This window comes from Arvicanthis niloticus, chromosome 19 (genome assembly GCF_011762505.2).
Source record: "Arvicanthis niloticus isolate mArvNil1 chromosome 19, mArvNil1.pat.X, whole genome shotgun sequence".
Taxonomy (NCBI): Eukaryota; Metazoa; Chordata; class Mammalia; order Rodentia; family Muridae; genus Arvicanthis; species Arvicanthis niloticus.
The window spans coordinates 14,031,350-14,058,822 of NC_047676.1; the positions used below are offsets into that span (position 1 = coordinate 14,031,350).

At 44.9% G+C, this 27,473-nt stretch overlaps 1 long non-coding RNA gene across 1 annotated transcript in view; it reads right to left on the reverse strand.

Moving 5' to 3' along the window:
- Positions 1 to 27,473, reverse strand: part of LOC143435140 (uncharacterized) — a 50,335-nt gene that overhangs the window by 1,407 nt on the left and 21,455 nt on the right. Inside the window, exons 3-4 of the long non-coding RNA XR_013105149.1 lie at positions 15,634 to 15,749; positions 6,179 to 6,230 (exon numbers count right to left, since the gene is read on the reverse strand). This is a non-coding gene — a long non-coding RNA (uncharacterized LOC143435140). The remainder of the gene's footprint in view (positions 1 to 6,178; positions 6,231 to 15,633; positions 15,750 to 27,473) is intronic.

The window sequence follows — 27,473 nt, forward strand, 5'->3', positions numbered from 1 at the left end:
GCCATCTTGCTCCCACTTTGTCCCCCCCTTCCCCCCTCTCTCCCCATTCTCTTCCCCCCACCATGTGCTCATGGCCAGCCTCTACTTCTCTTCTCTTCTCTTCTCTTCTCTTCTCTTCTCTTCTCTTCTCTTCTCTTCTCTTCTCTCTCTCTCTCTCTCTCTCTCTCTCTCTCTCTCTCTCTCTCTCTGACTCTACTACCCTCTTAATTCCCCTTCCCGTGCCCTTAATAAACTCTATTCTATACTATACCATCATATGGCTGGTCCCTCAGCCGGAAGGGATGCTTGGCTTCCCTCATACCTCACCACACGTCCATAGAACATAACCCCCTTCTCTTTATCATTTTATAAACACATCATTGGCTGCTTCCACACTCCACCCTTTACCCAAGCATAAATCTATTTCTGGGAACTGTTGAAACTGGTGGGGTCAATAGTGAGTTTCCTTAACTGGGTTGGCAAACAAACTAACAGAAAGCTAGCATCTGCATAAGAGAGATTTGCATGAATCCCATGAAAATTTAGAAAAGCTGTGACAGTGTAAGGGTTTAGGTCACAGAAGGAAGTGACTTTTAACCTGCGTCTCAAAGGATAAAGGAGAGATTAATACATGTTTATAATTTCAAGACAGATAATTATATTTTGGTGTTTGTTTTAGTCAGGGTTTGTATTCCTGCACAAAACGTCATGACCAAAAAGCAAGTTGGGGAGGAAAGGGTTTATTTAGCTTACACTTCCATATTGCTGGTCATCACCAAAGGAAGTCAGGATAGGAACTCACACAGGGCAGGAACCTGGAGGCAGGAGCTGATGCAGAGGCCTTGGAGGGGTGCTGTCTGATGGATTGCTTCCCCTGCCTTGCTCAGCTTGCTTTCTTATAGAACCCAAGACTACCAGCCCAGGGATGGCACCACCCACAATGGGCCCTCCCACCCTTTATCACTAATTGAGAAAATGTCTTACAGCTGGATCTCATGGAGGCATTTCCTCAAGGGAGGCTCCTTTCTTTGTGATAACTCCAGCTTGTGTTAAGTTGACACACAAACAGCCAGTACAGAGTTATATACCTTTTTGATGTTTACAAATACAAGTGTCAGAACAAAAGCAGGTGGGCATGAGCTGGTTTGATGGTATAAAATAAAATTGTTGACTGGGAGTAGTCATGTAAGCTGAACGTCCTCATGGAGGACAACGGGGGGGGGGGGTTATAACTCTTATTTGGAGAACATGGAGGTTGGCAGGGGAAACAGATGTAATTACTGAATCGAGGAATGCAGAGAGCCTGGGTAATTAGCAGCAGAGAGAAAAGGTAGACTGAAGAGACTTCTCTGTGGTGAGGTGGGAAGGTGATGGTCAATGCACGTGGGCATGACGGAGAGGAGAACCCAGCGTACTTGTGAGGTGTGCGTCAGAAAGCAGAGCCTGCAGGTGTCACTGATGGGGAGGCGATTGCCAATGAGCAGCAGGGCTATGAACGGAACCATGGAAATGAAGTGCCATGGCATATGTTAGGGCACACATGGTGGGTGTACGTGGTATATGTTGGGATGCACAGGGTATATGTAGGTGTGCACATGGTATATGTTGGGGTGCATGTGGTATATGTAGGTGTGCATGTGTTATATGTTGGAGTGCACGTGGTATATGTTGGGGTGCACATGGTATATGTAGGTGTGCACATGGTATATGTTGGGGTGCACGTGGTATATGTAGGTGTGCACATGGTGGGTGCACAAGGTATATGAAGGGGTACACGAGGTATTTGTTGGGCTACACGTGGTATATGTAGGTGTGCACGTGGGATTGCTGTTTGGATCTATTAGTGATAGACCTGTCCAGCTGGAGCCTGTTAAAAGCTATCCATTTCCCATCTGTCAGATAACAGGACTTCCCTTTCCCAAATTCACATCTTTCTTCCCACTCCCATCCCCTCTCCTCCTCCTTCTTCATAAATCACTGATTCCAATTATACTTCCCAAAGGCTTGTGGGTGCGGGACCATCCACCGGGAGCATGTGCAACTTACCCAGGACTAAAAATAATTGCCTGGTTTGTTTTGTTTTTAACCTGGGTTCTGGGGATCCAGCTCGGAATTTCCTGAATTCAAAGCAATTAATTGGTTTATCTCCGTAGCTCAAGAGCTTGTCTCTTTCTGTGTGTGCATGTTGATGGGTACGTACATGCACATATCTGTGCGCCACCATGTCCAGCTTCTGCTGTGTGTTCTGGCTACCGAATGTGGGCCTAATGTTTGAGCTGCTAGCATTTTACTGAGTAAGCTCTCTCTGCAGCCATGGGTCTGCTTATCTCTGTGTATTTATGTTTATATCCAGGTCTGAGGCCATGTGAGCAAAACCAGAAATCTGGAGTGTCAGCATTCTTATTTCAGAGTAAAAACTGAAGACCGCAATTGCTGGAGTTAAGACTGGATCTTAATTATGATCTCTTATTATTTCAGAAATGTTAATGTGGCGGCTGTTTTGAATGGGGATCTCCCAAGTTGCAAAGTAGGCTTGAACCCCCAAAAGGATGGGAGGAAATAGAAAAGAAAATTGAATGCATGTGTGTTCTTTGATTTTTTTTTTTTAAGGAAGGATGTTAACTTTGCTGGGTTTTGATACGTGCCTTGAAATTAGGGGGTACACATGGATAATTTATAAATAAACATCATTCAGGAAATGCCTGCTCAGAAGTATTTGAACGATAAGGACACACAATTCAAGAAGGGTTGAGTTTACTGGAGTCTTCTCAGAGGCAGATGCTGGCAGGCTAGATGGAGGCGGGTGGGGTTCTCAATAACAGGGTGTGTGGGGATGGAGGGCAGTAAGCAGTAGGATTAGGGAGGTGAATGGGGATGGCATTTAGGGAGTAGGTTACAGAAGAGTTTGTGAATGATGGGTAGTAAGTGAGTCTTTGGTGGAGCCCTTACCCCTTCATGAAAATCTTCATGTCCTACACACTAGCAAAGCTGCCATTTTTTTCCTGCTACTAGAATGTACTTCACCTGGCTTGGTGTGCACGCCCCCCCCCCCCCCCGTCTCTGAGTGTGTATGTGTGTGTGTGTGTGTGTGTGTGTAAGATTAGGATTCAGCATTCCATATGGATGGGTTTGTTTGTTTTTCTTATTGCCATCTGTAGGAAATTCGATACAAACAGTATGTTGGCCTCAACATATTCAATACCGACTAATTCTTCACTCAAACACTGGATGGAACTCAGATTGTAAATACGAAAGAGTCACTTGTTAAGAGGAACCTTTGTAAGACCGTGAGTGTGCATAAATGAGGGGCACCAATTACTGCCTAGTGGAATCCTCGGTTGCAAGTGAGAAAAAGTTACTTCCAATGACAAGATTCCCCAGACTCTTGAGAAAACATGTAAAGAGACACCACTTCCTATGTGGCTCATTGCAAATTATTCTTTAAATTATTATTGTTTTGCTTTCATAGCTAAGTGGTTTATGGTCTTTGAAACCTATGGGCTGATAAAATGTTATCCAAATTCTTTATTGTTCCTCTTTCAGTCTGTCCGCCTTAGCTACATTCTTTTTCTTTTTAGTCATTTGAAACTGTGGCCCCAAGTAAGTTGGGAGCTATTATCTCAGTGTTGTGCTACATGCTTTAGTAGCTCAAAAATAGAAGACTTATTTTTGTAGGAGAGTGTATTCTTGAACTTTCTTGAAAGAATAAAATAATAACGCATTATGCAATACTCTGGAATATGGGCTCTCAAGGCCAAGTTAGGATTGCAAATCAGTTTGCTAATTGTTGGGGGGGTGGGGGTGGGTTATTGGTTGAAGACTGGTATTTGTAATTCATGTGGTAATTAAAGTCGCTGATAAATATTCATAACTTGACAAACTACCATTTACCAGAGTAAAAAAATTAATCTTAAAGGCTATTATCTCTTTCCAAAACTGTGAGTCAAAATTAGCCATAAAAAGTTACTTTAAATGCATTTCCTTTGGGAACACATCGGAATGCTGACTATTTAACAAACAGAAGCTGCATAAAGAAGCTTGGGGTCCCATGATAGGGCTGAAGGCTTGCAGGAACAGCTGCTTATCTTATGAATGGAATTTCCTGTTAATCTTCTTGTTGGCTTATTGTTCATCAGAAGTATAACAAACGTCAACAAATATCACGACTGTCTCGCGTTTTAGTATTTTAGAGACAGCAGAAATAGTTTGGATGTTTAACTTGTTTTGCGACTTCAAATATCAGCATCAGGGTCTTTGGCTTTTGTCACAAGGACCCCTAGAGGGATTAACTTACTCAGAGGGACAGCTTGGCTTGGAAGCCCTCTCTCCTTTTCTTTTTACAACCCATGGCTTTAAAAGAGGAAAAGAACAACACTGGAACTTCAAACAGTGTCGAGCACCTTTGTTTTGGATGGGTTTCACATACTTTTCATCCCGTGTGCATGTGGAAATAAATTTTCTTAGGATTAAAAAAATGCTTCAAACGGACCCTTGGATTCTTTGGCAAGGACCACAAAGAAAGCTCTTGTCAGATGTGAGTCGCTCTGGGTGGGTGAAGATCTGAGCTAGGAAGTAATAACATCTCCAGGACATCAAGGTTTGGATCGGAGGTGGAAATGGGTGTCGGTAAAGACTTCCTGGAGCATGGACAGCAGATTTTGAAGAGGAGTTTCCATTTGTTTCCTCCCCCCCCCCCCCCTCCGTCCCTCTACCCAAGAAAGATGAACATTCCCCCCCCCCCCCCAAGGTGAAAACCCAGGAGCCGATTAAGTTCCTCAGGGGGAGAAATTTTAGCTCGGCAGACTGTAGCACTAATGCACTACTTGCTTTCTTGAGCTCTAGCAGAGGCCGGTGCCAAAGCCCTGGGAACGGGCTCCCGGTCTTTGTTCCCTTCTCCAGCTTCTCCAGAGCGCCCAGTTTCTCATTGGCCTCTTCCCCCAGTGAGGGAGGGATACAATACAGGCGGAGCACCCTTAATCTAAAAATATAAAGCTTGCTTCCCTGTCCTTTGGGTACCACAAGTAGAAAATTTCTCATCTGACCTCATGTGATCAATCACACCAAAAAAGCTGATTCCTTACAACTATCATGTAGAACCATCTTCAGACTGTATGTAAAACAGCACGGAACACAAGAGAGCTTTGGGTTTAGGCTCTTCCCAGTGACGTCATTGTTATGCGTATGTGAACATCCCCACTTTTGAAGAGGTTATCTCCTTAGACATCCTTCCTACCTGTGCCTTGACAGCTACTGCTAGACAATTCGGAGGTCACTCAGAGGGATTTTCAGTACTTGCGTTTCCTTTGTTTTTTTTTTTTTTTTTTCTTTCTTTTTTTCTTTGTTTTTCGTAAATCTAATTTTGTACAGTGTTTAGCCAGGAAGTCTCCCTTGGATATTTGTGTTTGATCCCAAGAACCCAAGTTGGTACTGATGCGCTCCATGGCTACCTTCTCTCTCCCCTTGGGCAGATGACTGCCCTAGCATGCAGCCTGGTATATGAACTGGTTACTCTCTGTAACTGACACAGTACGTTTACACACACCATTTTTTTCCAGATTTCTACAGCACGATTGTCATGAGTATCCACATCTTTAAGGATTCCACGAGAGAATGGAGAATAGAAGAATCCAATGGACATTTTCCCCACCGTGTGCTGTGCATGGGGCATGAAGGGTAAGTAAGGTATTTTTTTTTTTCTGACCACAATGTACCTGAATTAGGAAGGCAGTGTAAGAAAGGTGTTGGCAAACTGTGGCTAGGGGGCTATGTATTTTAGGACACCATCTATAGTTACATACCCTATTAGTTGAGGAGATAAAAGATTATCGAAGAAAAAAAGGTATGAGGCATACATGTGTGTGATTGTTAAGCCTGAAATAGTTTCATCTGGTCCTTCTGAAAAAACATCTGCTGATCCTAGACATGGCAATCAGGACTATTTCAGGATGCCTGTTATGAATAGCCATTGGAGTTCACAGGAGGGAAATGCCATCCTCCACAGGTGGGATCAAAGCAAGGTCTGTGGGTATGGGAAGAGCGCTGGAGAAGGCCTTATTTCAATACATGAAAACATAACAAGGAAGAGAGAGAGAGTGAGGGGGGGCAGGAGTAAAAGGGGAAGGAGAGGGGGAAGGGAGAAAGGGAAAGAGAGGGAGAGGGGAAGGGAGGGAGAGAGGGAGGAGGGGGGGTTGCTTCTTACCCCTTAACTCTCTACATTCTGGGAAGCTTTGAAAATATCTTCATGTCACTTCCTAAATGTGAAAATAAATGAAAACAAAATCAACACAACTGCATACTAAACTGGAAACATAACCTTATAAAGAAAGACTTAAGTGTATTTTGAACTCAGCACTCCAACTGTAATTCCCTACTTGTGTAAGGATAGAAAGAACTGTGAAGGGACCCCCCCAACACACACACACACACACACACACACACCTGCTACTTAACAGCAGGAAGTTGGCCCTTGTCACTATGAAATTGACTTATCTGTATTTGGACACAAAGCTAATGACTAAACTTGCTAATTTTATTAAGAAGCAAATTTCTGGTAAAGAAAGAGTGATACAAACAAAATCAAAGGTGGAAGTGAAGAGCTGTCTGGCCTCCACCTTAGGCTTAAAGTTTGTAAAGACAAACTAAGTTCATTCCTGTTTATGATTAAGCCTGTTTTTCAAGGATTGGGTTATGCCCCACCTGTATCCTTAACTGCAAATGGTTCTGCACTGCGTGTTCCAGCAATGACAATCGAGTCTTTGTTTCAAAAAGTTAATAACCATCTTGCAACCCTACCTTTGGTCAAAAGAGTTGTTGTGGCTACCTCATTATGGCTGCCTCCTTATGATGACCTTGTTTTGCCACCTTGCAACCTTGTTATGTTGCAGGAGGGTCTAACTGGTGATGCTTATGTTCTGTTCCTACAGCCCCGCCTATTCTGCCCACCAAAGCTTCCATTTGGAAGCCCCCGACCCTGAGCTACAAAAGCCTTCTCTTCCTCATATCCAATGCTGACCTCTTGAACTTGACCTTGGGGGGAAGCAACCCATGTACACAAATTTAAAAAAAACAGCAACTTGTTTTAATTTATTGCTTGCTTTAATTAATTTGGCCGTAATGACTTAGGTCTGTGGTCTTTCTCCTCACGTCTTTGAGATTCAGTAGGAGGTTAACATTAGCTGGAAATAGTGATGTGATTTCATGATGTGTACTCTATCCTAGTGTGTGTGTGTGTGTGTGTGTGTGTGTGTGTGTGTGTGTAGTGAAAGATTCTAAAAGTCATGATGTCCCAGAAGCCGTAGGACACCTGAAGCCAACATTTGCTTCTAAACTGCATTCTAAACAGGCTTCTGGGAGGATTGGCTACTTTTAGTCTGTGTTCTGCCAAATTCAAGGTAAGGGTGGAAATCTCACAGGGCCAGCAAATAGATGTGTCAAAAGCCAACAAGGCCATATCAGGGCCACAGGGTTAGGATCTAGTTCCTCAGGAGGCGAAGTTAGGAGAATCAGACCAGTAAAATGAGAGCTGTTATCAGTTGAAAAATCTAGGGTAAAAATGTCAAAATCTGCCATTAGTTAGAAAGAAAGAAAGGAAGAAAGAAAGAGGGGGGAGGGGAGAGCGAGAGAGTGAGAGAGACAGAGAGAGACAGAGAGAGAGAGAGACAGAGAATGGGAAACACAAAACAAACTGTTTACTGTTCCTGGACATAACTGCTATGAATCTCCGTGAATCAGAAAAAAGATGGAAAGGACAAGCAGTCAGTGTGCCTGTATACATAGCACTGTTCTGAGGACGTGCTGTATTTCACCAGAGAATGCCGACTGACACGCAAAAAGGTTGAACCGTGTTAAAATCAGCTACACGGCTCAGACATGCAGAGAGAGTGGAAAGCAGCAAATCTGTTATTAAGACTTTATTTAGGAGAAATGAGGACTTACATTCACATGAAGGCAGGGGTGAAAACATTTCCATGATTTTATTTATAGCTAATAAACTCGTGTGTGTGTGTGCGCGCGTGTGTGTGTGTATATGGATACATGTGCATGCATGTGCATGTGTGTGTTCATGAGTGTGTGTGTGTGAGTCTACTTGTAAGTGTAGGGACCCTTAGAGTCCAGAAGAGGATGTTAGACCCCTGACATCTGGGGTTACAGGCAGTGAGCTGCCTCATGTGGGTCTGGAACATGAACTTGGGTCCTCTGCAAGAGGAGTACATGCTTTTAACTGCTGAACCATCTCTTTAATATTCTTATAAATCTTTCTTAAAAGCCAGCATAATAAAAAAAAAAAAACTATTAAGAATGAGAGAACAATAGAAAATGGTGTTTAAAAAACTTAAAGGAGTGTAAACTGTGGGTTAGGCAATTATAAAAAGTGGCGATGTTTTCTTCCATTTTGTAATGAAACTGTGTCTCTCAATAATAACACCTTATTCTTGGATAGTCCTGTACCGAAGTACAGGACTCAGGGATCAAATGTCATACTTGCAAAACATTTTAAATGTTTTCAAAAAGTCTGTATCTACCTATCTATCTATCTATATATATATTTATCTATCTATCTATCTATCTATCTATCATCATCTATCATTAATTGGGGAAAGAATTCAAATTTTCTTTTTTGGAACTTGTATTTTTTTAATTTTAAATTATGTTTTTTTTTTTTTTTAAAAAGACTTATTTCTGTATTGCACATATGCTGTGTGTTTGGAGCTGGGGGAGTGTGTGTGTGCATGTGTGTGTTTGTGTGTGTGTGTGTGTATGCAGAGAACCAAAATAAGCAGTTGGGTGCTCTCCTTTATTACCTACCACCTATTCCTCTAAGGTGGGATCTTTCCCTGATCTCAAGGGTCATGTTTGCACAGCTAGACTGGGAGCTAACAAGGTCCTCACTTGGAGCTAAAGTTACAGGTGTGTACAGGATGCCCCATTTGCTACATCAGGGCCGAGACCTAAATTCCCATTCTCATGATTGCACAGTGAGAGCGTATTAAATGTCGAGTCACCGCTCTACCCCACAGGCCTCCTTTAAAAGAACTGGCACTGTATTAACATTTGGCAGAACTACAGATGCATCTTGTCTATGATTTGTAGGACATTGGTAAATTTACGGGTTCTGGAACTACAGTGCTTATGTTTGTATCTCGACAAGTTCCCTAATAAACTTGGGCAAGTCAGTCATGGGACTGCTCTTTGCTTGAGCCTTAACAACACCATAGGACCTGCAGTCTAAGGTTACTGTGAGAATCAAGGAGTCAATGCCTAGAAGGCCTCGGACAATAGCTGACTTGTTAGCCAGTATCCTGCAAGCTTTAGCTGTTAGTAGCATCAATTTAATATTGAATGGTCTACTACAATTCTTTGACAAACCAACCCCAGCACACGCCATGGTTTACATTATATTCAGGATAACAAGGATCGATGGCCTGACTTCAAGGTTCCAATAAATGTTCTTCCAAGTGATTTTTCAAGGTGTGGTTGGTTTCCCCAGCGAGCAGAATCAGTATTACTCAGGAACTTGGTAGAAATGTAAATCTCCATCTAAGATTTAGTGCGTCGGAGACCGCGAAGATGAAGGGCAGCTAGTGGTGTGTTGCTAAAAGTCAGCCATTTGCTCTTCTGGGCACAAATGCCCGACAGTTCTGATTGGTTTAAGTTCTCTTGCTTAAGGACTATTTCATGTCTCGACATCTGAAGTTGGAATGACACTATGCAGAGCAACGCTTCTGAGCCGGCCGGAGCAGCCTGCTCAAGAGGCCCCACTGCTTAGTAGTCTTTCTTTTTGTTTTGGAGACACCATTTCTCTGTGTAATCCAGGTTAGCCTGGAACTCACTATGCATCCCAGGCTGGCCTTGAACTCACACTTCTCCTGATCCCGAGTGCCGAGTGTTAGAATAACAGGTGTGCATCAAGGCTTTCCAGATGATTTCAAGAACCATTATCCTGATTCACACCCCACCAAAGGTTTGCTTACATAGAGTCATGGTGTGAAAATGTGGCAGCAATCCATACTTTTGCATTAGAATGTCTAAGCACCATCTGGGCCTTTATTTGCAGACTTTAGGCAAATGCCCTACATGGTGTTGTGGATAACTATACATCGGCTATGACTGCTGCTGCTCTAGCTGCACCGCTGCCACAGGCAGCCAACACATCATTGCATATGAGGCTCTCTGGGGGACTCTTACTGCTGTCCAGGGTTTTTGCGTAAGACAGTGGTGTTCCCGTTGCTGTATTTTGCAGGCAGATCTGTAATTCTTCCCTGGGGCTTTGGCATGTGATAGACTGTGCCTCGCAGTGATGATGTGAGGCAGAAAATGTTTTTTTTTTATTGCTAAATTTTATGGGATGATCATAAAATGGCCAGCATCAGCTTGGTAACATAAAGAATCTTATTGCCACATTGGGTTGAGGGCCAACGTGTAGTCAGGGAAAAAAGATCACTTTCCCTTTTAGTTACTAAAACAGATTTGGGTGGAAGGGATGCTAATTGCTTACTGATATCTCTCCCAACCTGGTCAGCTGGCTTCAAGTCCAGAGATGCTGTTTCGGTGGAGATGCCATTTTGGTAAACGTTTAAGTCCAGTTTTCCCGGCTTTCTCTTTTGCAGACGCTGTTCACAGTTATTGCACTCCCAAGCACTGGCTTCAATACTTGACGTAATTAACTGAGTACTAGAAAAGTTTCCCACGCATCTCTCTGAAGGTCTTGGTTCGTGGTTGATTAGCCTGGTTCTTTTGGGGGGACGGCGTCAAGGCCACACCTCATTCGTGGATCGTATTGTAGAGCAAAGCGGATCACCTCTAGCCAGGAAGCAAAACACAGAAGACTGGGATCTTCTGCCAGGCAGCCCCCTTCCTTGTCCTTGGCCCAAGTCAGAGTCTTGCCCAGCAGCCACAAGACTTTGGGCTAGGACAAGGAAGTTGGCTCAGATATTTTGGTCATCCTGATAAGCCCTTAGAAACAGTGAACATGGGAGTGTTAGTGGAATTTTGTTTACTGTCTTGCTTGTTCCTTGACTATTTGCATCTATTGTATTGCTAGTTCCTCAACTTAGAACTGACCTTAATGCTTGCATGTAATTAAAATGGTATAAAAGCAAAAAGGAGGAGGGGGGATGGGATAGGGTGTTTCTAGGCAGGGGAAATGGGGAAAGGGGATGACATCTGAAATATAAGTAAATAAATATCCAACAAAAAATAAAAAATAAAATAAAATTCTACTTTCAAGTTAAAAAAAAGGGGGGGGAGGGGACTTGGATCTCGCCTTGTCCCTGAAGATCAGACTGTCAATGATAAACATGCACACACACACACACACACACACACACACACACACACATGCACACAAAGACTCACCTCTTAAAGGTGTCACCACCTCCCAATGGTACCATGGACTGGGGACATGGACCTTTGAGTGACATTGCAGGTATGAACCACAACACTTGTCTTCTCCTCTGCTGTTTCCTCATTGTTGATTTCTAACTCCCAGTCTACCTTCTCTTCTGGTTTGTGTACATGTCCCTTCCTCACTCACAGGGGAGTGTGGCATTGGAGAGGTCACTCCTCAGCCAGCTCCACGAGTGAACTCTGATGGCAGCTCTGTTCACCTCAGCGTTTTGTCATGGTGACTGCCAGTCTGTATGTCTAACATCCGTGACAGAGGGGGCACCAGCTTCACGAGCTCACTGGGCCCTTAACGTGCGGCCTTTGTGACGGAGCAACTGAAAATTTAATTTTACTCACTTTAAAATAGAAATGCCAGGCTACAGAGAGATGGCCCGGCAGACAAGAGTACTGGCTCAGGCAGAGAACCCAGAGTCAGTTCCCAGCACCTGCATGGCAGCTCACAATCATATGTAACATCAGTCCCAGGGTTTCTGACATCCTCTCTCTTCTGCACTCCAGGGAAACTGTATATATGTGGTACATGTATGCAGGCAAAACATCCATACACATGAAATAAAAATAAATTTTTATTTAAAAAAATCTTCATTGTACACACACACACACACACACACACGCACTTGTAAAATAGAACATCCTTCATATGGCTGGTGGCCATTATGTTAGGCCGGAGAGGAGAGACTCTCAACATGTGTGTGAGTCATGACCCCTTTGTGGGGCGGGGTTGAAAAACCCTTTCACAGGGGGCGGCAAAGACCATCAGAAAACATGGATATTTATGAGTTACAATAGTAGCAAATTACAGTTATGAAGAAGGAATGAAAATAAATTTATGGCTGGGTCGCCCCAACATGAGGAATTGTTTTAAAGGTCACGGCGTTAGCAAGATGGAGAACCACTCTAAATCAAGATAATTGCATCAGTTTGGAAGTCAGCACATGAAACAGCCTAGGCGATCCAAAAGTGAGGCACAGAGGTCAGGGAAAGAGCATTTCCCTGCTGAAAGAGAGAAAGGCCCAGAAAGATAGAAACTCGGGCCACCATTACTTCGTGCGAGCTCTATTCTGTGCCTTCCTGTGTCCCTGTGTGTACCCATTGACATGAAAGACTGCAGGAAAAGTTGCTGCCCTGGGACTGTCTTGCAATACTGAGCAGAAGTTATAAGTAAGTAAAGGTGGTATAAACAAACATTTGCGTGGTACTTACTCCGTGCCGGGTTCTGGGCAAGCACTTAGATGACTTAGCCAACTTAATGCTAAGAGCAAGGCCACAAGGGAGGTATGATTATTCTGTCTAATTGACAAAGGAGGGGCTGAGGCTGGTGATGGTAGGTAACTTGTGGGGTCTTCAGAACCTAGGGGAACAGGACTTAAATTCAAAGAGAGGTGGCCAAGGCTCTACTTGATTTTGGCATAACATCGCTGTCCTTCTAAGGCAGGGATGACTGCAGGGAGCCCCACAGCCCTGGCTCCACCTATGTCTAGGTGCCTTGTTACATGGGATAAGCATTGATCTGATGTTTGAAGCCACATTAGGTCACACTGGTCTCCTGTGCTTATAGTCTCAAACATCCTCAGTGGTGTGGACATTTTGAAAGTAGCTTCATCTTAGTACCCGAGTGAGACAGCTGACTCTCTGCAGCTTGTGGGTCAGGAGCCATCTCAACATCAAAGGGAGGAAACGCCATTTCAGGCTGGGGGCAGCCATGGGTGTTGCGGTTCCAAATGGCGGAACTCACAAGAGGATTCCGTCAGTGTTTTACTCCAACAAACTCTGGCCCACTCCTTAACATCAGTTCAGTTATCTCAAATTGGGAATACAACTTCTTCCAAAGGAGTTATGTGGAAATAATCTGGTCAGTGGGGCAGCTTGGCTTTGAGAACATCTCTTAGCAGATGCTGTGTTCAGTCGTTCTTACTCATTCTGCTCTTACCATATAGTCAGGGTCTGGTGCTTCTCTGCATTCCCAACTGTCTTTTGTCAGCATTTAGGATGACCTGATGTGCTTCACTGGTACATTGAGTTTGACATCTAGACTCACAAAAGTTTGGAAATAGATGAATATTCAGTCCAGAGGCAGGTAAACATGGAGCAAAGGGGATGGTGTCGAGAACCCTTACTCCTTACTCAATAGGACGGGATGCAGTGAGCTGCCGTGGGACTGCCTCTCACGAGAAAATCATTTTCCCTCTTCACAGCTGCCAGGATTCCTTCCTGGGCTGAGGGGGCAGGGACCCTTCCTTCATCCATATCCAGTCTCCTCCTTTCCTGATGTTCCTGTTACCTGACTTGTAGACGTGTTACTGTCAGGGTCTCTACTGGCCCTCACAGTCCATTATCAATACAGTAGGCTTGTCCGCTCATCCTCCATGAACCAACTGAGAACAACCGCAATAGTGAAAGGCAGAGAAGGGAGGTTGTTGAGTTGCTGAGGAGAGGAAGGAAGAGGTCTAGAGAATCCTCACACTCATTTCCAGTGTCCTGACACGAGGCTTAGGTTTAGGTAGAGATGAGAGCTATGCATAGCTAAACAGTTCTGGTCAGGACGCTCCCACAATCATCACTGTTTCGGCTTTATTTTCCTGAAAGGCAGTCTGATGGCTCGTCTCTTCCAGGGAGATAAGCTATTCCTTGTCATGGCACTGGGCTTCAGCCTTTACCTCCTGCCAGCATAGGGAAAGTTCAGTCTCTCCAGGGCCAATCACTCAATGGTCTGATAGCCAACAGAAGTGTCTTTAAAAATCACGGGCTCATGTGGGGCCAGAGCTGAAATAGTACAATGAGGACTTAACTACAGAGGGAGGATGGATATGGGCATCAGAGAGTCCCTGGGACAATGCCTGTGGGACAGTCAGCACAAACAATCCCATTCTTCCTGTCATTTGCTCAGAGGTACGGAGCACATACTGTATCCACAACTCAGGGATACAACCTTATGGCGGCTCTTCCTGGGAGACAAAGCAAACAGCTTGAGCATCCCTCTAGAGTTTTATTTGCAAGTCTTTCTCAGTGTTCCTAAAGTCTCAGCATCCCTTTTGTATTTAAGCTCCAAGACAAGACATCACAGCTCTGTCCCTCACAGGAGAACATGAAGACAGGCATCAAGTAACTTTTTCATGGGATGTAAGCAATGGCGGAAAATTCTCGAACCCTCAGTGACTCATCAGCCCCCTGAGTCATCTGATGTCAGAGCCTGGCCTGAGCAGGCTATTCACTGAAGGCTAGTCACAGAATCTCTGGGGTCCTTGTCTTCTTTGTGTCAGGAGCCCCCACATGGTAGGAAAAGGAGGACTACCGGAATCTTGCAAGAGCCTCTCAGTTAGCTTTTGAAGTACAGGAGCCTGGGATCAAAGGAAATATTTTCCCGGACTCAGTATTTGTTCTTGATCTGCCACAAACCCTAATTTAATTAGCAACATAAACTTTGCACAAACATCTTTTTCCTAACTTGTTTTAAATGATGCCGTTTCTTTTAGTTCTACGTAGTTTGGACCCAATACGGGAGAGAGAGATAAACACGTGCTATAGACTGTGTGGTACTTCTGTCTTAGGACTATTTCCAGTGCTACTCACCCAAATTCGCATGCCTGTCAAGCTTCCATGAGTAATGGGTGATGGTGGGAAATAGTTTGGACTCCGCTATTGAATCGAGTTCCAGAAAGGCAAGCTTCCCACATTCCTTGATGCTTGAAAAGATAGTATTTCTGGAAGGAGTGTGCTAACTTTGTGACGTGGTCCTTCAATCAGGCATTTTATAAGTATTAACACATTTAATCATTACTGGGATCTGTGACACAGGTGTTTCTTTTCTAGGTCATTGAAGAAATGCAATGGATTTCCCGTGGTCACATGACCTAGATTTTGATCTGTGAGAGCAGAGGCCAAGCCCCCCTGTTATGTGTGGTTCAGTGGGTCCTGGTGCCTTCTGACCTTGAGGAAAACTCCAGGCTTCTTCTCTGTACTTGAGAACTGAAGAAAAAGTCATTCTGGAACTTAACGTCTCTGCAAAGCCACACACACACTAGCTGTGGTCTCAGGGGAGAGGAGCCTTTGCCCTTACTCTTACGAGGATGTGTGTGTGTGTGTTCTTGTGTGCATGCGTGTATGTGATTATTATATGTAGCCTGTTATGTGTTTATTGTATGTACTTCTCAGTGTGGGTGGGTATACCTGTGTCTCAGTTACTTTTTTATTGCTGTGCTAAGACACCATGACCAAGTTAACTTATTGAAGGAGTTTATTGGCACTTACCGTTTCAGAGGGTGAGTCCATGACCCTTCTGTCCATGTCCATGGTTTGGAACATGGCAGCAAGCAGGCAGGCATAGTGCTGAGCAGCAGCTGAGAATGTATAGTTGAGACGACAATCTTGAGGCAGAGAAAGAGAGAGAAAGAGAGAGGAGGATACTTTGTATCCATCTATCATCCCAGGGTCTGCATTCACTCCAGAGACTGATCTGTCATAAGCACTTGCTTTAGGGTGGATTCCCTGTGGAGATGGAGACATTGCTGGCTCAGATTTCATTGGCCCTGACCAATGTCTTGTAGTACTTGTGTTTGCAGTCGTAGACGTGGACAGTATTTTGGGTTGGTCATCTGAGTTCACTGGATCCCACAATGAATGGTTTCATGCCTCTGGTAACAAATGACATGGTAAGACCAGGAGCTAAAATTGGAGCTCACTGCATGTCTTTTCCAGTTTTCTTTTCACTTTCTAACATGCCCCCTCCACGCCCCCCCCCCCAAGACTTTCTAAGCTACTGCTATCATGAATGGTAATGTGCTCTTTTTCAGTCAGGGCATGCTGTATGAACAAGACAGCAAAGGGAGGGGGAGGAGGGAGAGGAAGAGGGGGAGGAAGAGGAGGAGGAGAGGAAGAAGAAGGGGAGGAGGAAGGAGAGGAAGAGGAAGAAAAGAGGAGGAGGAGGAAAGGGAGGAGGAGGGGAAGGAGGAGGGGAGGAAGAAGAGAAGGAAGAAGAGGAGGGGAGGAAGAGGAGAAGGAAGAGGAGGAGGAAAGGGAGGAGGAGGGGAAGGAGGAGGGGAGGAAGAAGAGAAGGAAGAAGAGGAGGGGAGGAGGAGGAGAAGGAAGAGGAGGAGGAAGCAGAGGAAAACTATGTGCTACATTACCAAGACCTCTAATATGCAGGTCAATATCTGCTCCATTTTCCCAAAGGGAGGCCAGTTCTAATATCTTAGGCTCTCCTAGAATTGTCTTCTTTGATACATAAAAACAAACACACAAATAATAAAAAGGAAGAAAAAAAACCTCATAGGGCCCTTTACTTTCAGTAGTCTGCAGTGTGTGTTACAATCCCCTGAGTTGGCTGGAGTTTTCTGAAATCCATGGACCGTGGGTCTCTCTCTCTCAGCCTCCCTCATCCCCTCCACTGCCACTGTTTCTTTAGCTGGGAAACTGCTAAGCTTCTTACTAGAATTTGCTGCAGTGAGGTTAAAACCCCAATAAAGAAAATGGGATCTTGGCATAAAGAATCAGTTTTGTTTTAGAGTCCCATTCAGAACAAGTTACAATGAAATAGATTGCCTGGTAATGAGACTACTAATGGTTTCTCCGAAATCTTAATTGAAATGATTACTCTAGAAGAATTTTGCCAAATGAATACCATGCAATTTGTAATAAAAACAAGTTCAGTGTGGGTTGGGACATCAGAACAACATGGTGGGCTCAGGGGATGTGCTCTCACTTGCAACAAACGACTCTTCCCTTCCTCCCTCTCTTCTTCCCTCCTTCCCTTTCTCCCTCCCTTCTTTCCTTCCTTTCTTTGTGCCTCTCTCCCTCCCCCTTCTTTCCATCACTTTCTTCCTTTCCACATCTACTAGATACTGTTATCATAGTGAGTGGATGTTGCTGTCTGTTGAAACTGGACAGCAGACACAGAGACTATCAGCATTCTCCTTCATTCTGTTGGATATGCTTGACACTTTCAGTAATAATAAAGGACAATTTGTCAGGGTCATAAGTTTACTGTAATGGCTCAAGGTGACCTGCACGCCGTATGAAAGCTAGCATGGACCTGTATCTTGCATAGAGATAGAAAATAACCTACTGCCATTCCTCGAGGTCAAAGCCATCTTAGAACTCTGGTAACCCCCTCAGTTACACAGAGCCACCTGCTGGGAGGGACCACCTCCAAATTTAGACAGATTGCTTTACTTGGGAAAATCTTTGCTGCAATTCCCTCAAAAAAAAAAAAAAAAAAAAAAAAAAAAAAAAAAAGCCCTATTCTGGAAAGAAAGACCTCTTACCCCCCCTCAATCTATCCCCCCCCCCCCAGAAAAGAAAAAGCAAAAGACTGGGTAAGAGGAAGTATCAGTGTTGGTGGCACTAACATCACATGGTTGTTCTCAACTTTAAGGAGCCACCCAGGATAACTGAACAGAATCGGGAATGGCCTCTAATTTAAAAGCATTTTCCTTGGAGACTCTTTTCCAAAGCTTTCCTTTGGAACCTTCAGTCTACTCTTACACACTGGTTTACCATGTTCCAGCCTACCAGGGACCAGGCATAGTGGGAGTATAACATGATGGAAAAAGCCTGTGATATACACTTAGTGGCCCCGTGAGTGAAGCCGTCCTCAAATAGAAGTCCGACCAGAGTCAGGAGACAGAAGAGCAGGCTGACAGCAGTGATCCTGGAGATGACGCATGTGGCTGCCACTGCTCTTCCTTCCTTACCCAGGGGCTGTGGATACGGATGGAGGCATGAAGGCGTTTGGATGTTTGTAATTCCTAGCTCCCCGCTCTTTGCGGGAGTGTCTTGTCCTATGTATTCCAAACAAGCGGCATGTTTAACCTAACTCCAAGCAAACAGTTCTGGTTTGGATTTTCCAGGGAAAAGAGGAATGCACACTAGTCAGATTATTTACCTCTCCTGCCGCACCAGGGTAAGCCTCCTAGAGCAGCTAATTCTCCTGTGTTTTGGCAGCTCCAGGCCACCGGCAGTGGGGATCAGCAGTCCTTCCGTCTTCCCCAGTCTGTGGCCCCTACATTCCTCCTCTACCTTGGTACCTACCCACTGGCCCTGGAGAGCTGCAGTGTCCTGGTATCTCCAGGGAGAGGGAAACAACAGGACTCTTGAGGGACCCCTGAGGGCTGGTGAGTTGTACGGGGCCTGCGCATTCCTGCCCTTCCTGAGAAGCACCAGAGTTCCTGCCTGTTCCTCAGTGGCCAGTCACTCTCCTCCCGCGTCCCCATCCCCGCTTTCCCTGGGTCTTCCCTACATGAAGCCTGGTGGTATCCTTGCTCCTGTCTGGGGTCTTTGTTCGGCGGGGAGTAATTCCTTGTTTGTCTCCTATTCTCCTTTAAGTCCCTTCTGAGGACTCTCTTATTTGCTCTTTGACCAACTTTCCTCCACTGTGTTGCGTATGTGCATTAGATCAACAACCCACGGTCACTTCCTGTCTGTTTGGCTCCTTGTTTGGAGCAACGTATATACTCTGTTGAATCTTTGATGCATTGTGATTTTCCTTGAATCCCTTCACCCTTGCTGTGTGGGGGATTCAGGTCACCTCCAATTCAATTAAGGGGAGTGTGAGTGTGTGTACACGAGGTGCGCGCTCACACTAAGCAAGTGCTCTGTCTACCACAGCTGAGACTTGAGCTCCAATTTTGATTTTTGTGCAGCTTTGGTTATTTCTTTAACGTTTTTAGGCTTGCTGGCTCTTCCCTGAAATGTGGTTCACAGGGACTTCCGGTGACACAGTATTTGGAGGATTACACGGGAAGTCACACATGTGGGGTCCAGTTCAAGCAATGTTGATTATTATCCTATCTGCTGGCCTTTCTCTCTAATTCACCATTGTCTGAGGAATCTTCCATGTTCTTTGGACCTACGCACCCATCTTTACAATTCTCTAAACATTTATTTATGTCATGTGTGTGTGTGTGTGTGTGTGTGTGTGTGGTGCCACATGCAATTGTACTATGGTGGCCATGGGAACAATGTTCAGGAGTTATCCCCTTCCTTTCCTTCATGCAGGTTCTGGGGATCAAACTCAAGTTGTCAGGCTTGGTGGCAAGAGTCTTTACCTGCGCTGACATCATCTGACTCCGACACAGCTATTTCTCATGAGAGTTCCTGCCTTCCTTACTCCCAGGACAGGCAGCTCCCACAGAGGTCTCTCCTACTTTCTAACAATCGCCTAACTCCAGCCACAGTGGCTTCTTATCTCATCCTTTCATCCTCCTGGGGGGAATTCTGTCCCATCCCTTGCATCCCATCTTCCTGTGACCTCATCCTGCATCATCTGTCTTGTCAGGGACTTTGCCGTCACTGAGATCAACTGTGATATGTCTGTGATTCATCTTGTCCGGGTGATCCATCTATTCTGTGTTTATGTTTCCAGCAATTACTCCATGAGCCACTCCCTAAAGCTACTTTTCTTACCCCTCAAGCTCAATGATGACATGTGGAGAATCTGATAAACTACCTACCACTCATCAGGGGACTAAGCCCTAGGTCATGAATGCCTTTGATCACACAGTGTGAGTTGCTGTAGGAGGTGTGTTTGGTGGGGGTTTGGGTGGGGTGAAGTGGCACTTTTCGTTGAGATTTTTTTCTGTCTGAATTGTGTGTTGGGTTTGGATGAGAAATGGCTCTAGACCCTGTGAATTGTGGGGAAACTCAGCCTGGGTTTGTATTTCTATGTGTTTCTTCAATTTCTATTGAATTTTATCCAGGACTTTTAGAAATGCTCGTGTTTTAACTCTGCAGAAGCTCAGAAGGATAAGGGATTCTGCTGTCTGGAGAGGTTGATCCTGGGGACAGTGTCCTAGTTTGGGTCCAACCCCTAAGGGAGGACCCATCTTGGAGACAGAGGGCCATAGGCAGAGGGGACGCCGAGTACCACCTGCACAGTGATACATCTAAACAAACCGGCTAATGTCTTTCCCATCTCGGTGACAGGTGGAGGCAGGACACTAAGAATACTTAGCTCTGCTTGTGCCTGTTCATCCTAATGGGTCTGAGGGGGAGAGGTGGCTTTTTCTCAGAATGGAAGAGGCAGAAGGAACAATTCTTGTAGGCGGCGGAACAGGAGAGCAGGGCAACGTCCTTGGACCGTTCTGTTTGAGATTTATGACTTCTCAGAAACCAGAGCCATTTCTGTCTAAGCTGTGTACCTAAACACATTCTAGGAAACACCTTGTTAAAATGGTGACTTTGCCCCTGCGTAAACACTGTAGATTCACAGCTACAAACCCGGATGGTGCAGTCTACTTCACACACAGACTATGTGATACAACCTTCAGCTCCTAGGTTGCAACCATGAAGCACTGAAGTGCACCATGCTATGGGTAATTGTAACCCAACGGGGTATGTGAGCCTAAGAGGATAGACAAACAATGCCAGACAAAGGAATTTTTCAGTTCTGCTGCCTCTCCTGGGACCAACGTTACATCTGCCTGACACCCATCCCCGCACCAAAGTTTTCCCGTGGCAATTTACCATGCATGGATGATCTCCTAAAGACAGCTGGTTATGGGTTGTCATTTAAGAACATTTATTCATTCTTTTTAGTTTTCATTTATTTTTCTCGGGACAGTGTGTCTCTGTGTCACCTTGGCTGTTCTGGAACTCACTCTGTGGACCAGGCTGGCCTCAAACTCAGAGATCTGCCTGCCTCTGCTTCCTGAGTGCTGGGATTACAGGTGTGTGCCACCACCACTGAGCCATTTATTTATTCTTTTTTTTGTTGTTGTTGTTTTGTTTTTTTGAGACAGGTTTCTCTGTATATCCCTGGCTATCCTGGAACTCACTCTGTAGACCAGGCTGCCCTCAAACTCAGAAATCTGCCTGCCTCTGCCTCCCAAGTGCTGGGATTAAAGGTGTGCGCCACCACTGCCCGGCTTCCATTTATTTATTCTTATAGTGGTAATTAATAATACGAAGTAATTGCAGGGTAGAGGGAGCTGGGAATCCTTTCTTCGGAGTTCTGTAAGATGGGGGACTTAAGATAGGAAACTGTACTCTCCCTTGCATCTCAGAGATGTTATCTTTATGTACTGTTTCCCTCCCTCCCTCCCCCCCTCCCTCTTCCCTCCCTCCTTCCCTCCCTCCCTTCCTCCCTCCCTCCCTTCCTCCCTCCTTCCCTCCCTCCCTGTATTTTTTCCTGTATAACAGATTGACCCTGGACCCACACCCTTGCTAAGGCACTACTCTGCCGATGACTTACATACACAGTCTAAATGTGTATGTACCTTTCTGTCTCTTCTTGCCAATTTAAGAATGGGAAAAATTTAAAGCAAATACCTTGAGCGACTCAAGGGAGCACAGTGGTTTAAAGCACTCAGCAGACTATGTAGTTTTTACGTCTTTAAGGAGATCTGCAAAGTCTCTCACACACACATGGCTGCAGAAATCACCAAGAGTTGTTGACTCGGACAGGAAGCAAGCTGACACTACTACTACTAAAAACAGTTGGGGTTGAACAGAGAAAAGGGGAGACAAGCACAGGGAGAATGTCCCAGGACCTTTTGTTAATTAAGGGTCTCTTCACAGGGTTCCTCTGTTCCATTGGCTTTTTCTGACTTTGGGGTTAGTGTCCTTAGGCTGACAGAACAAATACCACAAGCCGGGTGACTTGGACAACAGAACCCTATGTTCTCTCAGCGCCAGCGGCTAGGAGGCTGGAATCAAGGCCTGGGAAGGGACGGGTCCAGAGGTTTCCAGGGACGGGTCCAGGGATTTCCACACAATAGCTGGTCAACACATTGCTACTGACTGCTGGACTGTCACCTGTTCTGGGTGTCTCTTATTTTACAGACATGCCACCCTAGTTTCTGCCTTTGTTGCTCCATGGGGTATCCCTTGGTATATCTAAATGTCCTCTGATTAGAAAGATGTAAGTCACTCTGGACCAGGACTCTCCCTGACAGGACTTCCAAAATTTTAACTGATTATGTCTTTCCAAAGAACACCACCCAAGAAGGGGCAGTGGGATCTTGACACACTTTGGAATGCTGTCCTACCCTTAGCTCTGACCAGATGAACAGAAATGTTCCCTCGGCCTCAGGGACTACACTACGGGGTTTTCAGTGTGAAGGATGCTTCCTGTGGCCGGGAAGCCCAGCGCGCAAGCACACACTAGCCGAGAGCTTCGTTTGAAATTTCTTTCCTGGTTTCCCTTTATCTTGTCCTAGCCCTTGGGTGTTCAACTCCTAGTCTAGAACTTTATTTTTAGCATAATGAATAATTTATGTTTTGAAAATGACTAATGAAAAAGAAACCAACCACTTTGGACTGGGTCGGAGCGTGAGTTTCTGGTCTCTTGACACTCTTCACTTTTCTTTGCATCTGTCTGCTTCAGCTGGAGGGACAGTGTCTACTTGACTGGTTTTTTTTTTTTTTTTTTTTTTTTTTTTTTTTTTGTCACATGACTTCTTCCACAATGTGTCTTTCTCAGGGGGCGCGCATGCGACATATTATGAAATTAAACCTCTGCCACTCCTAAATTTCACTTTCAAGTGTCTGCGAGTTGCCTACATTTTCTTGTTTTCTCAGCAGAAGTGGGCTGGGGGTGGGGTGAGGGTGGGAGTAGCGAGGCACAGAGTAGGATTCTTTTTTTCGTGATATCGAAGCCTTGTGCACATTCTTGGGCTGGGGGTGGGGTTTCCGGAGCACATACACAGTGACCTTAGTTTGGGGCCAATCCTGCTCGCTTGAGTCAGCTACTTTTTAGCAACTGCGGCCAGGAAATGCATTTTTTTTTCAAGAGTGCCTTCTGAAATCGTTTTGCTATGCTACGTCTGAGAAACAGTGGCATTTTGTTTTTCAGAAACAGTTTCTTTTTGGCTTGTTAATGAAAATGACCGGTGTTACCCAAATTAGGGGTTTTTATTTTGTTCTGGAGCTTTTTAAACTTCAGCGCCCCCTAGCGGACACGTTGTGATATTCATGCTTGTTCTGGTTGATCAGTTTTTGTCCAGGCTTTGTCCAAAATAGTCTTTGAGAAGCTACTATAGAGAACCACCGGGGTGGATATTTCATAAATAAGCCAAAAAGAAAAGAAAATTTTATGTTTTTTTAAAAAAGTTAGCTATTTTCTTTCATTTTACCATGTAATTAAAAAGAGTTTCTCCTGAACTGACAACCTATATGGACAAGTATTTGGGAAAAGACCCTTGAGACTCTGCCATGGTATATAGATGTCTCTTTAAAGGTATGTCCTTGAAACTCAGAGGTTTATTGTGTGTGTTTATTGTGTGTGATGTTTCTAAGAGAAACCTCCTCCTGAGTTACAGAACTTGTTCCCTACTGGCTTCCACTTGTCGAGGGCTCTTATGGGAGAGACTTCTGAGACTCTTGGAACCTAGGGGACTGCACAGAGCCCTATACGGGTCCCTACAGGCAGCTGGAATGTGTCCCGCATTCAAAACCCAAAAGATCTCACAGCCACCAAGGAAGGAAATTTACAGAACCCAAGATTCACTGACTTACAGATGGAAAGGAGATAAAATCAGTTGGTTGGAGATTCCCATGTTACAAAGTTAATAATTAGTCCTAGAGACGTGAAGGACAATCAGAGGCTCACTGAGACTGCAAGGGCAGTGATGGGTATGAGCCATGCAACCCTAGGCTAGGACACAAGTCTCAGAAGGTAGATAGGGTGACCTGGGACCCCATGCATGTCACACTGGGTCCTAACACTTCGAGATCCAGTAATGGATGATGTCACACTGTCCCTCATAGGATAATGGCATCAGTGTGTTTACCTGTCGTGAGCTGAGTAAAAGCCAGCAGTTCTCTTTTTGGGAGTCTTTGCTGGACTGGAGGCCATTACTGTTTTGGCCAAGCCTTCCTGTGCTCAGGCTCACACTCTTTATGCCCCGTTTAAAGGTTTACCTAGGTGCAGGGCACTAAGTGCTTGTTGTATAAGTCTGAGGAGCTGAGGTCAGATCCCCAGAGTCCATGAAAAGTAGACTATCTGTAATCCTGGTGCTTCTAGCACATGAAGGAAAGCTGAGACTGGAGGGTTCCCAAAGAGCTCACAGACCATTTGGCTTCTTGCTGTATGCAACAGGGGACAATAAGAGGAGACTCTGTCTCAAAGAAGAGAGGAGTTAAGGACCGCTACCAGAAATAATCTTCTCTGACACATCTATACATGCTTTCTTCTTGCATGCAAACACACACACACACCACACACACACCACACACACACATGCACACACTCCCACAAACATCACTCACACATACTTGTACACTCAAGATAAAGAAAAAAGGAATTAGATTCTGTTGGTCTTCTTGTGGAGTCCCTGTGAGCAGGGAGCAGTGTGATGGGGGTGGGGCAGAATGGGAGGAGAGGGAGGCAGATATTGGGATGTAAGGTGAATAAATAAATAAAATATAAATAAACAAAAGTCTACAAAACCCCATTTTAAAAAGAATAAGATGGTTTTATCCTAAATATATTTGTTCAGCATTTCCTACACTTGATGGCCTTTCAGATGCGTGTTTCAGGGAGGTTACAGTCCACCGTGGTCAATACAGTACAGTTCTTGAAGTTCATGTTCTTCTATCGTGTGTGCACGCAGCAAGTTTTCAGCTTGCTGTTTTGCCTTCCCAACCTTCTGCATTAGTTTTTACTAGTATGACTACTGGTTTTGGATTGTGGCAATGTAGAGAACTGAATGATGACCCCCTCCTCCAAACAGTTGTCCCCAACCCGATCTGCAGAATAAATGGACATTACCATATTTGCAGACATATGAATTAAAGCTCTGAGGATGTGGAAATTACTGGTCACTTGTGTGAGACCTAAATCAATGACAGGTACCCTCCTAAGGACACATGTTTGTTGTGACGAAGAAGGTTGGCTTAATGGGTCATGAGCCCAGACATGCTAACAGCTTCTGGAAATACTGACGGCAGGCAGGAGCTAATAAGAGGCAAGGAGATATTCCCCCAGCACAGCCTCGCTGGCTCCTTGAACCTCTGGCCTCCAGGCCTGGAGGAAGTTACATTTTTGTTGCTTTGAGCAAACAAGTTGCAGTTACTTGTCTGGACAGCCACAGGAGCCTGCTGGTGTCGCCAACATTCTGAGACCGTGTTCCTCACATTTTCTGTGTACGACAGCCAGTCATGATTTTCCTAGTTAATATTACTTCCAACTGCCAACATTAGAAAATTTCTCTCTCTCTCTCTCTCTCTCTCTCTCTCTCTCTCTCTCTCTCTCTCTGACACACAGAGAGAAACAGAAGCGATAAAGAGACAGATACACACACAGAGACAGAAACAGAGATGGGGGCGTGAGGGAGGGAAAGAGAGGGGGGTGAAAGTTAGAGGAACTTGCAGGAACCCTGTCTTTTGCTCCACATGTGGGTCCCAGGGATGGAACTCGTGTCCTGTGTGACACTTGGTGGTGGCAAATGCCAATACCCACTGCACCACCTTGCTGTCCCAAGCCTTTCACCTGACATTTTGACTCACCAACCTCACTCAGGCTGAGAGCATTCTGCTCACTGCATTTTATTTGTGGTGTTCCAGTCACATTATAGACTGGCTCACCAATTATCTCTGCCAATCTGTGTCTAGCACTGGAGACCTGCAGATTTTCACCAGCCCGCTGAAGAGAAATGGATTTATTTTCGCTTCACACATTTTGGAGCAGAACGGTAGGAAATGTAGAGAATGAAACAGTTTGACTTCTTAGAAAGATTGGGAGTCAAGCATGCGTGCACAGACATACTCTTTAAAAGCTGTTCATATGATACACTTTATATCCAGTCTATAATCACTAACGATGTCTTGTAAGTTCACGGTGTACAGTTCTCATGTTTGAAGTAAGATGTGAGGCAAGGACTGGCAGACTAGACTGAGGTCTTGTGAAGGAGGCTTTGGAGGCAGTGGGGAGGGGGGGTGGGGAAGGAGGAAGAGGGGGAGAAAGAAGAGAAAAGGAATGGACTAGGAGGAGGAGAAGTGGGATGAAGGAAGAGGAAGAGGGAGAAAAGAAAGGAGGAAAAAAGGAATGGAGGAAGAAAAGGAAGAGGAAGAAGAGGAGGGAGAGGGAGAAGAGGAGGAGGAAGGGGAGGGAGAAGAGATGGAAGAGAAGGAAAAAATGGAGGAGAAGGAAGAGGAGGAGGGGGAGGGAAGAGGAGAAGGAGGAGGAGGAAAAGTAGGAGGAGGAAGAAGAGGGGGAGAGAGTAGTGTCAGAGGTGGGCAGGTATTCCAAGGATGCCTCTGGTCTCTGCCCTCCTAAGGTTGGAGCTGGGGTGGGCATTGTCTGCGGGTCTCTCTGGGGTTTGGAGGGCAAGGAGACAGATTGCAATGCAGTTAGTGAGTGGTTCAGAACGAGACTTTCCTAGTTGGAATCCAGCTTTACTAATTGCGGGTGGACAAAGTCTTTTTCTTCTCTTTCCTTCCTTCTTACCTTCCTTTCTGCTTCCATGAAATACCTGAAATAAGCTGATTTTCATAAGATATTTTGGGCAGAATTTTGGGAGATGGTGTCAGGAAAGTTCTGGGTGTGGTTCCTGGGTTCGGGAGCTATGCCACTCACATATTATGCTTTGGCTATCTAATTAGTATGAGACTCCTTAAAAAATGAGAAGCTGAAATTCTATAATTTAGGTAATATCCTCTGACTAAGAGCATCAAGACCCCACTTATATCTGTGTAACCATGAAAGTAGGGTTTTAAACAGAATTGTGTCATGTAGGAGAGAGCAAAGAAAGCTGCTACTAATTGTTGTGTATGTGCTGTCAGGAACTACACTCACAGGTCAGGTCACCATGCTGTGTCCTGGGTAGATTCACTCACAGGTCACCATGCTGTGTCCTGGGTAGATACAGCCACAGGTCACCATGCTGTGTCCTGCCAGTAGATACAGTCGCTGTGCTATGTGGTCTTGGCGGTTACACTCACAGGGACTGCAACAACAAATTGCTGGTCCTTCTTAGAGCAATCTCCTGTCTAATTCTTTGCTTCATTCAAGAATTTATTGTATTTATCCAATGAGTTCAGTTCAGAGTCAAATTGATTAACTGAATTTAGCTCATTACATGATGGCACCATTAGAAATATTCATGGGGCTGGTCCCTATGACTCAGTGTCTGTTTTTTTTTTTTTTTTGTTTT